Consider the following 12,715-nt stretch of genomic DNA (forward strand, 5'->3'; position numbering starts at 1 on the left):
CAGCAGCGGTGAGTCGTCGTGTGGTCGATCTTGTGTCCCTAAGCAGCCTCTGTCTGCTCTCGAGCTTGACATTGGTGTATATAGTATGCACCGCATCCGTTACTTCAGTTTTTCCACTCTCGTATCCACAGACGTCCCTGAGGCCACAAGGTGACCTGATGTTGGAAGAGAGGTAGGTGCAAAACACAGAAATTCTCCTGAAGGTAGAGGGGCAGATTGGGAGGGTGATGTGGAATATACGTTGGAGGAACATCCAGTTGAAATAACATTACCAGGGGTAAGTAATATGTTCTTCAAATGGATTGCTTCCTCCTGCGTATTCCTCATCTTAGATAGACTCCCATAGCCATGTGTTGTAGGAGGTGGGAACAGAGAACTTACCTTTCATTAATGCTGTGCAAGACATCTTTCCCAAACTTCGCCTCCTGACCCAATGCAGAATCCAGGCAATAATGCCTTGTGAAGGTATGAAGAGAAGATCAAGTTGTAATTCTCGTCCTCCCGTTGCAAAGCCAAAAAAGTAGCTAGACCTCCTGGTAGAATGGGCTTGTAAGCCGGTAGGGACATCTTGCCCCTCCAAACTGTAGCAATCCTAAATGCATAAAATAATCCAATGGGATACGGTTTGCTTGGTTACAGCTTGACCCAGGTTGTGACCAGCATATCCCACAAAAAGTTGATCATCCTGTCTGAGTATTGCAAGTCTATTGATGTAGAAACTCAATGCCCCTTTTGTATCTAGGCAATGAAAACTCTCCTCCTTTTGGAAGGATGTGGAGGCAGATAAAAAGTAGGCAGCATAATCTGTTCGGTACAATGAATGGGACAGGGGGTAAAACGTTAGTTAACCACTTTAGAGACTGGATCACGATAGGGACCTTAAAATGCAATCCCAGCTCTGGCGAGCACTTAAAAAACAATGCTGCCAACTATCCCTTTGCATTCGCAACTTGGAGCCCCTGATGGTCTAAATTAAGCAAAAAGGACAGCACCACCAGTGTGTCACAAGAGAAGGTGTCTGCACCAGCTGCAAAACTTGTTCCACTGGCCGAAAGCAGCACCTCCATTACATCCTCTGGAAGGTCCCAATCTTTGCATCTTAACCTATCAGAAATCAGGTATGAAGGTTCAGGGTCCTGATTTCTGGACGAAAAAAGAAACCTTCCTCTTGCGAGAGCAGGTTCTCTTTGGGGAAGACAAATTGGAGGGCAGATGTAAATGTCCAGTAGTTCCGGGTACCAGTTTCTACTCACCCAATCCGGAGCAATGAGGATCATGGGCTTCCTAAACTTCCTCAACCTCCTGATGACATCAGGAATGACAGGGATTGGAGGAAACGCTTACAGGAGTGAAAATTCACAGTCCACTACAAACGTGTCTCCCAGAGCTCCACTCTAAGGAAATTCCCTGAAGCAGAACAGGTTGCACTTACTGTTGAGGCTGGATACAACCAGAACCACTTGAGGGTTTCCCCAAAGTGTGAAGATCTCTTGAAGGACTTCCTGAGTTAACTCCCACTCGTGAGAGACTGTGCTCTGCCTGCTCAGAGTATCCGCTGCGGTGTTCTCCTCTCTGGCATGCTGAATAGCCAAAAGAGATATTTCTTCTTGCAGTGCCCAAGACCAGAGCTGCATTGCCTCTCTGCACAGTGGTAGTGACCCTAGGCCTCCTCTCTTGTTGAGGTAATGTATGGCCACGTTGTTTTTCCATCATTATCGGGACATTCTTTCCCCGTACAGAGGGCAGAAAGGCCATCAGAGCTAGCGTGATTGCCCTCAGCTCCAAAAGAATGATGTGTAGTATGGAGTCAGCTGGAGACCAGCAAGAGCTCCTCAACCTGTAAGGGAGGCGTCCGTAACCACAGTTATCTCTGGCCATGGTTTCCAAAAGGGTTCCCCCTTCAACACATTCTCATCGTATGCCCACCACAGGAGTTCCTATGCAATCCAGCTTGTTATGTGAAGTAGATCCGTAATTCTGCCAGAGAACTGTGAACACTGGGATCTGAGGGTCCAGTGAAGAGACCTCATTCTCAGATGGGCTTCTGGTACCAGACAAATGCAGGATGGCATGAGACCAAGCAACCGTAGCAAGTCAAACGCCAGTAGACGTTGGGCATCTTGAAAAGTAATGACTATCTGCTGAATATGTTGAGCCCTCACCTTGGGTGGCAAGGCCTTCCCTGTGGAAGCATCCAGGACAGCTCCAATGAATTGAAGCTTCTTAGAAGGTATCATGTGGGACTTCTTGAAATTGAGGGAGAAGCCACGCTTGCGGAAACAGTGGCAGGTAATGCTGTGATGTTCCAGGACCTGTTCGGGAGAACGGGCCCTGATCAGCCAATCGTCCAGGTAGGGGTAGATGTGAATCCCACACCTTTCCTTAGACTTGCTGCAACTACCGCCATCAACTTGGGGAAAACCCTTGATGTGGAGGTGAACCCGAATGGCAGAACCTGAAATTGAAAATGAGAACTGCCAATGGCGAACCTTAGGTACTTCTGGTGCTTGGGATGAATAGGCACATGGAAGTACGCATTCTGAAGGTCCAATGATACCATCCAATCCTGGAGCTGGAGGGCCTGAAGGATCTGAGAAAGAGTGACCATCATGAATGTGTCCTTCCTGAGGAACTTGTTCAAGCATCTCAAGTCCAAGATAGGTCTCAATCCCGAAATTAGAGGAGTACCATCCCTGGTTGCCTTTTGAAGAATGGGAGGCAGTAACCTTGGGCTACAGTTAGTAGGGCTCAAGCATCGGAAGTAATGCCCCGCCATTCTCCCAGATGCTGAGTGAGCCTGCCCACCACCACGGTCCGGTGGACCAAGGCCTCAAAGAGGTTTCAGTTGCTTTGGCAGACCTACCAACTCATCCACTACGAAGAAATTTCCTCTAGCCCCTTTGTGTGCTCTGAGCACTTATCCTTCCAACTGATGAAAAAAAGCGAAAGGACCGGCCCCTCCAACCTTGAGAAGCCGTGTGGGTCTGTTGCAGCTGTCGAATTGCTGCACACATAGATTTTGACACTGCTTTCGGGGAATGAAGCTTTTCCAAGCTTTCATCCGCCTTGGGGAAAACAAATGTTCAGAAGCCTCGCTTGGACATCTGGTCCAATGCCAGATTTACGCAACCAGGCAAATCTCTGCGAGACAGTAGTAGCTGCCATTGCTCGGTTGACTCTGTTAATTGAGTCCAATCTGGACTGGAGCGACTGACACATTGCGTCCTTGTCATCTTTTACAATATTAAAAAAATCCATCCCTTTCTCTGCCATCCGGGTTGTGTTCCGCAGCCATAGCCACCTCTTCCCACAATATCTATGCTCAAGGCCCCTGTCAGAGCGTGGAGGTGCGCCGATGCGCTGCCTCCTTGTCGCCGCATGAAAGTCCATCAACCCAGGGAAATTCTAATAAGCGGCAGGCCTACCTAGTAAGTATCTTGTCAGTTGCACTAAAGCACTGCGCTCCCCTTGGCCTGGTGAATGACCAGCTGGACTGTACTTTCACGCACACATTTCTGCGAATTGAGTGACCACCGCTCACTTCCCAGCCTAACCCCAATGTTGCGCGGCCCCCATCTCTTGCCGTCAACCAGAGTGTAACCCACTCAACTGGAACTGCCTGCGTGCCTCCCCATGATACCGACTATGTGCAAGCAAACTGAAACCGACTGACAGTTTTCCTTTTATATTCTACCAAATTCTAATAGACTACACATCTTAACCATCTGTGTGTGCCACACTGTAAAACAGCACAAACTCTGTATTGCCTGCACACTTAATTATTTAATTGTTGCATTGCTGTGCTCCCATATTGCCTGCCACTAATAGTTTAATTTTTGCATCACTATGCTCCCGTATTGCCTGCACACGTAATTGTTTGCATCACTGTGCTCCCATATTTAATTGCCTGTATCCTACTGCATTCATATGTAACTACAACAAGGCCACATGAATCACCTGTCTCTCTGCCTGCGTTATCTACATAGGACCCACTCTCAGCATAAGCCTCAAATCTAGCTGTGCTCCTGCCTTGGCAAACTCTCTGCCCCACCTGTATCACTCAGGTTGTAGCTTACCTAGGACCAATTTTGCCATCTACATGTAAAGTTCACCTAAGTGCATAACTATAGCTGATTAACTTCTAGTCTGCTGCTAAACTTCCAACACCTACTCATTGCACGGGCGCTCCTCTGCAAGCTTCTGAAATAGGACCCACAACTACAGCCTACTTGCCTTAGGCCTCTATCCCTAGCCCCAGATACATTAAATCTAGTCTCACACCCTAAACCAGAAGAGACTGGTGTATTTGTACTATGGAACCTCCCTTAACCCTTTCAACGCTTCCTGCTGCAACCAGCAAGTTGCAATTAATCTTAAACGGAAGCACTACGAACACGCAGCCTACAGAGACTGCAGATGGCATCCTCATTCCTGCATTCACACACTATTCCTCCAACTCACTTCTTACCAAAGTTACCCCCTTTCATTCCACTGCACACCCATGAGGGGATTACTCCAGACCACATTGAGCTGCGAAATAAACCGAACACCCCTCCTCACTCCATGAACTGCCATTCTGAGAAACAAACGCTTAGCTTCCAGCACACACTCCTCTTCCAGAAAGGGTTCATCGGCTACCCTGTTCTACACCTACAGAAACCAATCCTCCTCCCATGGAAACCAGACACTCTCCTCCTCTGATCATCAACATGCTTTGCTTTCAAATGTAGTAGCTCCTCGGGGGTTGCTGAAACACCTTCGGAACAACCTTCACACCACAAAGAAAAATAAAAAAAACTGAAACTTTCAAAAACTAACATTAAGGATACTGACAATATTGACACCGTGACACACCTGAAAGGAGCCCTCATCAATGCTAGATCCCTCCCTGCTCACTCCCTAGACATTGCAGACCTCATTAAGACCAATGACCTAGACATCCCGCGCAATCCCTGAAACGTGGTTGCACTCAGCCTAGGGCCTAACCCTCTCTTTGGCCATCCCGGAAGGGTATACCATTTACAGGAAAGAACTAATTCTAAAGGGGGCGAAGTGGAACTCCTCGCAAAAAACAACATCAACCTAAGAATATCCACAGACCACATTTTCCCATCTGGCAAAATAATCACACTGAAAATCTCTCTCACGTCCACCTGCACCCTCACCCTCCTCATTGTCTATAGACCTCCAGGCCCATTATTCTCTTTCAAAGACGATATTACTGCACTTCTAGCATCCAACACAAAGCCTCTTTCAAAAATAGTCATTCTGGGTGACTTCAACCTAGGCCTGAACGACCCCTCAGACACACAAGCATGCCTCATCGCCAACATGATGGAAGCTCAAGGCTTCACTCACCGTATCACCCTTCTCAACACACGGAAAAGGATGAACTTTGGATTCGCTAGCCGATATCAATTGTGTCACCAAAATTAGTATATTGGCGACTCAATTGATATCGGCTTTGTGGTCAGACAAATGGTCTGACCACAATGTCATTCTCTTCTCCACTGCAATTACCACCAAACCTGTCAAACCTAGCCTACTCACTTCGACAATGCCATCAAGAAGCCAGAGGAACATCAACAGAGATAATATGCTGCCCCTCCTACTACCAATAACCAGCACTCCTTACCTTAATTCTGATCCCGCCTCCTTGGTTACTTACCCTCTACAACCAAACCATCCTAGCAGCCATCAACAAAGTAGCTCCTTTAAGTGTCCGTAAAACAAAACCAATAGCACACGCTAACACTTGGTTCTCTTTAAACTTGAAAACCCTGTGCTCAGCTAAAAGATCAGCCGAATACAATTGGAAAAAAATACCCTCAAACGCAAATAAGGCACACTTCCACGCCCTATATAGTGAATACCAGGAAACAACCATCAAAGCTAAAGGGAACTCCTATAACCAGTGAATTGAGACTGCCCAATCTAGCTCTAGGGAACTTTTTGCTATACTTCACGAGCTGGAATCCCATGACCCAACCCCTGATCACTGCATTAAGGATAAGCAGTGGTGCTCTAACGTCCAAAACACCCTTGCCGATAAAATCACCCTTCTCCAAAACAAAATTGAAGCTAAGAAAACCAAACTTAACCATGACATTGGTCCAGTAGGCGCACCTACTACTTTGCAGCAAGTCGCACACAAATTCGAATTCACACCCCTGACTACCACAGAAACCATCAAAATCATCAAAGGATTGAAGCCATCAAGATGTCATCTGTCCTGCCACCTTCATTAAGGACTGTGCCAATGAGCTAGCGCCCCTCATTACCACCCCGATCAACAGCTCATTTGCCTCCAGCAAAGTGCCTGACGATCTAAAAGAAGCTTGGGTACTCCCACTGCTTAAAAAACCAAGGTTGGACCCTAACATCCCCACTAACATTCCACCCATCACCATGGTTCCATTTCTCTTGAAAATACTAGACCGAGTACCTTACCTACAGATACAAACATTCTTGGAATCTAACAACCTCCTAGGCCTCAGACAGTCTGGCTTCCGCCTGGGCCACGATTACAGAAATAGCACTTTTGGACCTCAAAATCCAAATGGACCAAATCAAGGACAAAGGGGACCTAGAAATCCTCCTTCTGCTTGACTTATCTGCAGCATTTGATTTGGTTAACCACAAAATCCTATGCCACCATCTGGCATTAGCGGCTCAATTCTCACCTATAGCCATAGAGTGGATTGAATCCTTTCTCTCTAACCACATAATGAGAATCTTCTCCACTTCCCTAGCAGCCGACCCAGCCCCAGTCTCCTGGGGCGTGCCCCAAGGCTCATGTGTCTCGCCTACATTATACAACGTATTCCCCAAGCCTCTTTTTGACAGTCTAGATAAATTGGGTGTCATGTATACAAATTATGCGGACGATACCCAAATACACTTACATATCACAGGCTCATATGACACCGACTCCAACATACTAAACAAAATCTGCCTCACCATCCAAGCATGGATGGCGCAAAACGAGTTATGTCTCAACGATGAGAAAACTAAATTACTCATCATAGGCGCCAACTGAAACTGAATAAAACTACCCCAACTCTGACAGCAACATCATTAATGTTGCCAAGGAGATAAAAACTTTAGGTGTCTACATTGACTCAGCATTAACCTTAACAAGGCAAGTCAAGTTAACGCCATAGTCTCCTCGGCAGCCTACACCTCCAAACTAATCGGAGCCTGCAGAGCCTTCTTGTCCTCCGACAACTGCATCACGCTGGCAAGAGCACTTATCCTTTCCAGGATCGATTGCTGCAACTCCAGGTTCTAATGCCCAAAACATTAGCAAATTACATATTGTGCAAAACAATGCAATCAGAGCAGCACTCGACATACCCAAACATGAACACATCAACCAGACGTAACATCCACTGGCTCCCAGTACGAGATTAAATTCTAAATCCTCTCACTGACACACAAATGCCTTGCTAACAGTGCCCCAGCATACCTAATGAACCAAATATCAAAAACCCAACCCAACAGGTCCACCCAATCCACCTACGCCAGCCTAGTCCCTATTCCCAGATTTAGACCACAGAAAGCTGGCGGCGCTAGCTTCCCATTGATTGCTGCCAAACTATGGAACTCCATGCCCCTTCCACTGAGGACAGGCACATCATTATGATCCTTCTGCAAAGGCCTCAAAACCTGGCTTTTCACCTGCAACTAACTTACACTTAGCGTAGGGTTATCTATCACAGGTTCATTACAATGACACCTCTGAATTACTTTCTACACATCTATGTCATAATTTACTCGCCTGCTGCGCTATATTACAAGCAACATTTGCAACACATGTAACGAAGTGCTTCTTCAGAAGATCTGTAAATAATGTCAGATAAGGCTGTAATCTGTTTCCCTGTGTTGACCTATATGGTTGTAACCTTACCATGAAAGCTCTGAATGTAACCAATCTCTTAAGCAAAAAAGTGCTTAGGTGCCTGTGATACTACCAAGGTGTTGTGTTTTAAACAATAATGAGATCTCAGCCAATAAGTAGTTTGCTTGGACTAAAAGGGAGCCCAATTCTTTTATTGTTCAGAACTATTTTTAGGTAACAAGAAAAAGGATATGTCTTCAGAGTTCGTGGTGGCGAGATCCCCAAAGTTGGTGACTACAGGTAAGTTATTTAGGTAAGAATGTTCGTTTGAATGTTACTCTCTCTCTTCTTTTTATTTCCCTCTCTGTTATCTTTCTGAGTCTTCTTTTTTCATCTGTCTTTCAGATCTCAGCTGTCTTTAAAATTCGCGTGTTGCTCTCGGTGTCTTAACTCCCTTGGCGAGGGAATTTACTCCCCCCACCCCTCTTATAGAAAAAATTTCAGGCTCACTTGAGTTAGGATGCTTTCGTCCTCACCTTTGGGTTAAAAGACATCCACTGTTATTTCCTCTCAACTGGCTTTAAGTGTGGGATACCTCTTACGACTTGGCTCCCCTTCCTGGCCACTCTCCTCTCAGTCTCTCTCTTTCAAGGTCTTTGCTCAGCAATTGCTTGCTAAGAACTGTTCCTCTCCTGTTGTGCGCTTCGCCACTACAGCCGACACGTACTTGATTCAATACGAACTTTCACCCATGCACCTCTTATAACCGGAGTTCCCTCAGCAGTCCCTCTGTCACCTCCGGTGTTGAACTTCTTACTGCAACTCTCTCCTCAGTTCAGCCGGAGCATCTTTACCTTGCGGTCTCTTCCGGATGGCAGACGGTCCTTCCTGTTCGCAGCTCAGACTCCTGCCGAAGGCACTCCTCTGTCTCTTCTGAGTCCGCGTTCTCTCCGCAACTCCAGAGGCGCCTGTGCTCCTCCTCCTCAGTTCGGGGCTGGCTACGGCACTCCTCCGTCTCTCCTGAGTCCGCGTTCTCTCCGTGACTCCAGAGGCGCTTGTGCTCCGCCTCCTCAGTTCGGGTGCCGGCTACGTTCCCTTCCTCCACCAGCTCTCACATCTCCGCAGTGGCGGTACTTGTCGGCCGCCTCTCTGCCTCCGCTCCGAATACGAGCGACAACGGTCGCCTCTACCTCGCAACTTGATGGAGCGCAATGGTGCTGCTTCAAGCGTCGTTACCTTTCCACACAAAAAAACCCCGAAATTAACTCCTTAACGCCTAACTTCTGTGCAACGGCACAAATTCAGCATCAGCGGTGCTTCTTCTTGTCAGCTGTTTTTATTTTCAGTACGCCCAACTGAAACCGTTGGGTTCCCCTTCCTCGTCATCCGCCCTGGTCTCCTAGGATACCAAAACAGAGATCACATTAGAGGAAAGAACATACAGGAACTATTTCCTGGATCCATAGCCAAGCTTTGATGGTGCTTTCCCACTGTATAGAAAGCTGCAGGGCATGAACAACTCAGCACATTGTCACACCCCCTCTACTAAGCCCTTACGCTCGGGAAGGGTTTCTGCTCTAGACAGGTAATCAGCTTGGGTTAATAACTTCCCAGGTTTATGTATGGTTCTAAAAGAGAAGGGCTGGAGAGAAAGGAACCACCTGAGTATTCTCTGATTTGAATATTTGTTGCTAGCCAGCCAAACTAATAGAGCATGGTCGGTTACTAACGTGAACTCTCGTCCCAGTAGATAATATCTTAGAGCGTCAATGGCCCACTTTACTGCCAAACACTCCTTTTCGATTGTTGGATAACTCAGCTTGTGAGGTAATAACTTTCGACTGATGAATAGCACTGGTCTCTCCTCCTCTCCTTGATTCTGAAACAGCACCGCCCCGAGTCCTGTAGCTGAGGCATCCGTGTGAAGGTAAAATGGAGCGCTAAAGTCTGGGCAGTGTAAAATAGCTCTCTCAGTTAGTGCCTCTTTTAGGGAATCGAAGGCCTGCAATGTTTCTACGGTTTTCCAGACTTTCCTCGCTGATGAACTCTTCCTTAACAGATCCGTTAGTGGAGTAGCTAATGTAGAAAAGTGTGGGATAAATCTTCTATAATATCCCACAAACCCCAAAAAAGCTCTTACTTGTTTCGGTGTTTCTGGGAGATTTAATTGTCTGATAGCTTTGATTTTCTCCTCCTGGGGTCTGATGATCCCTTGACCGACATAGTACCCCAAATACTTTGTATGAAAGGTTGCCACATGAGTTTTCTCGGGATTTATGTGTAATCCGGCCTCCTCCAACGTTTCCAGTATTTTACCAATATGCTGTAGATGTTCTGACCAGGTGTTGCTATAGATTATGATGTCATCAAGATACGCACCGACATACTGTTCATGACCTTTTATAACATGGTTCATTAGTCGCTGGAAGGTGGCGGGAGCCAAATGTAACCCAAAGGGTAGCACTGTAAACTGATACAGACCAGTAGGTGTGGCAAACGCTGTCTTCTCCTTATCTGAGGGTCGCAATGGAATTTGCCAGTATCCCTTAGTTAAGTCAATTGTGGTCAAAAATCTTGCCTTCCCTAGATTATTTAGTAGATCTTCTATTCTTGGCATGGGGTACATATCGAAATTAGAAATTTCATTCAACTTCCGGAAGTCCATGCAGAACCTTACACTCCCATCAAGCTTCGGCACCAGGACTACAGGGGAACACCATTCACTGTGGGATGGTTCAACAATTCCCAGATCCAGCATCTCTTGCACCTCTTGGTTGAAGGCCTTCATCTTTGACTCAGGAATCCGATAAGGTCGCAGTCTTACGATTGTCCCAGGTTTGGTGACTATACGATGATCAGTCTTGTTAGTTTTCCCTGGTACGGAGGAGAATATGTGTGAAAACCTTTGTAATAAGCTGGACAACTCATTCACTTGAACAGGCATTAATTTTGAGTTGATATTTAGCCCTTCTAAACCTGTTTTCTCCTTTAACTGTGGGAAATGTTCTTCTGAGGTTGCATCCAGGGTTATCATAACCAAGGTTCGGACTGGCGGTATCCATTTTGTAAGTAAATTGACATGATATGTTTGATAAGGAACTTTACTGCCCGTCTGTTTCACTCTGTATGTTAATGGACCTAACACTTCTTGAATCTCATAAGGACCTTTCCAGGTAGCCAACATTTTGTTTTCTGATGTAGGGACCAGAACTAGCACTTGATCACCCTTTTTGAAAGTATGTAACTGTGCTTTCTGATTGTAGTATCTTTCTTGTCTTATTTGAGCTTGAAGGAGATTGTCCTTGGCAACATTTTGTAGTTTTTCAACTCTTTCCCGCAACTGAGAGGCATACTGGTTAATGTTACTTCCTGATCTGGTTGCTCCTCCCAACTTTCTTTTAAAATGTCCAACAGAGTACGAACGGGTCGTCCGAACAATAGCTCAAAGGGCAAAAATCCTGTCGATGACTGAGGTGTATTCCTGAGCGTCATTAAAATCCAGGGCAAAACTCTATCCCAATCTTTGTTCCCTGGGGAAGTTGTTTTCTTCAGCATTTGCTTGATGGTCTGATTATAACGTTCCACCAACCCATCGGTCTGTGGGTGGTATACAGCTGTTTTCAGATGTTCTATTTTTAGCATTTCACAAACCTGTTGGAGTACACTGGACATGAAATTTGACCCACGATCAGTGATAATCTCTCTGGGTATCCCAACTCGTCCAATAAAAGGTATCAATCCATCACAAATCTGCTGGGTATTTGTTGCTTTTAAGGGAAAGGCCTCGGGGTATCTGGTGGCATAGTCCACCACCACAAGAATGTATTTGTGACCCCTCCTGGTTGGTTCCAAAGGCCCGACCATATCAACTCCTATTCTACTAAAGGGTTCCAAGACCAGGGGCATAGGCTGAAGGGATGCTTTCCTCACATTGGCTCGGTTCTTCAGCTGACACTCCTGACATGATTGACAGAACTTAACTACTTGCTGGTACACTCCTGGCCAATAGAACCTATCCAGAATTTTTTTAGTTGTCTTCTCCGTTCCCAGGTGACCTTCACCAACTTGAAGGTGAGCAATTTCCAATACAGTCTTATAGTATTTCTTGGGAATCAGTAATTGTCTCAGATCTTCTCCACTCCTGGACTTCGTGATTCTGTAGTATAATCCCTTCTCTTTTATGAAGCGAGGTCCCTGTCCTGTCGTCTCTTCTAGGGCAAGATTCCTGGCATATCGCAGCAAGGGATCTAGCTCTTGTGCAGACCTAAAACTATCCCTCCTTCGTCTAACCTCCAATCGACTGCTGCAGGGAGAACGTTTTTAGCTCTCCATTCCTTCTTCAGCGACCGCTTGAACTTTCTGCTTTTCTGGGTCTTAGGAATCGGGCCAAGTATTTCTTCTCTATGAAAAGGGGCAGTTTCTAACCAGCTCTTCTCAATTTTATGAACTACTTCAGAGAATTTTGGTATGTCCGACCCAATCAGGAGTGGTTTAGGTAAACGAGGTAATACTGCTGCTGTCACAACCATTGTCTCCCCGACCAACTTTATTTGTACTTCCTTAGAGGGATAAACCTTTACATCCCCATGGACACATCGGATAGGAATTTCCCCTGGAGAATCATAACCTTCACCTACCAGCTCCGATGTCACCACTGTGTGTAGGCTTCCTGAGTCGATCAACACGGTAGTGGGTTTTCCATCCACCTCTGCCTCACACGTATACAAGTGTTGCGACTGTCTCCCAGATGTCTGTTCCGGGGTTTCATTTTCCTTTGGGGATTCAAAAATTCCCACATCCATTGGTTCGGCTTTTGGTTTCTTCGGACAGAACCTTGCAAGATGTCCCCAATCTCCACAGTCAAAACACTGTGGA

General features: G+C 46.2%; 1 protein-coding gene across 1 annotated transcript in view; it reads right to left on the reverse strand.

Annotated features, from left to right (window-relative positions):
- The window catches only part of LOC138503007 (antizyme inhibitor 2-like), a 216,363-nt gene that overhangs the window by 159,481 nt on the left and 44,167 nt on the right, over positions 1-12,715 (reverse strand). The gene's annotated exons all lie outside the window — the stretch shown is intronic.

The sequence above is a fragment of the Ambystoma mexicanum genome, chromosome 11, assembly GCF_040938575.1.
Source record: "Ambystoma mexicanum isolate Mex_15411 chromosome 11, UKY_AmexF1_1, whole genome shotgun sequence".
In the NCBI taxonomy this organism is placed as follows: domain Eukaryota; kingdom Metazoa; phylum Chordata; class Amphibia; order Caudata; family Ambystomatidae; genus Ambystoma; species Ambystoma mexicanum.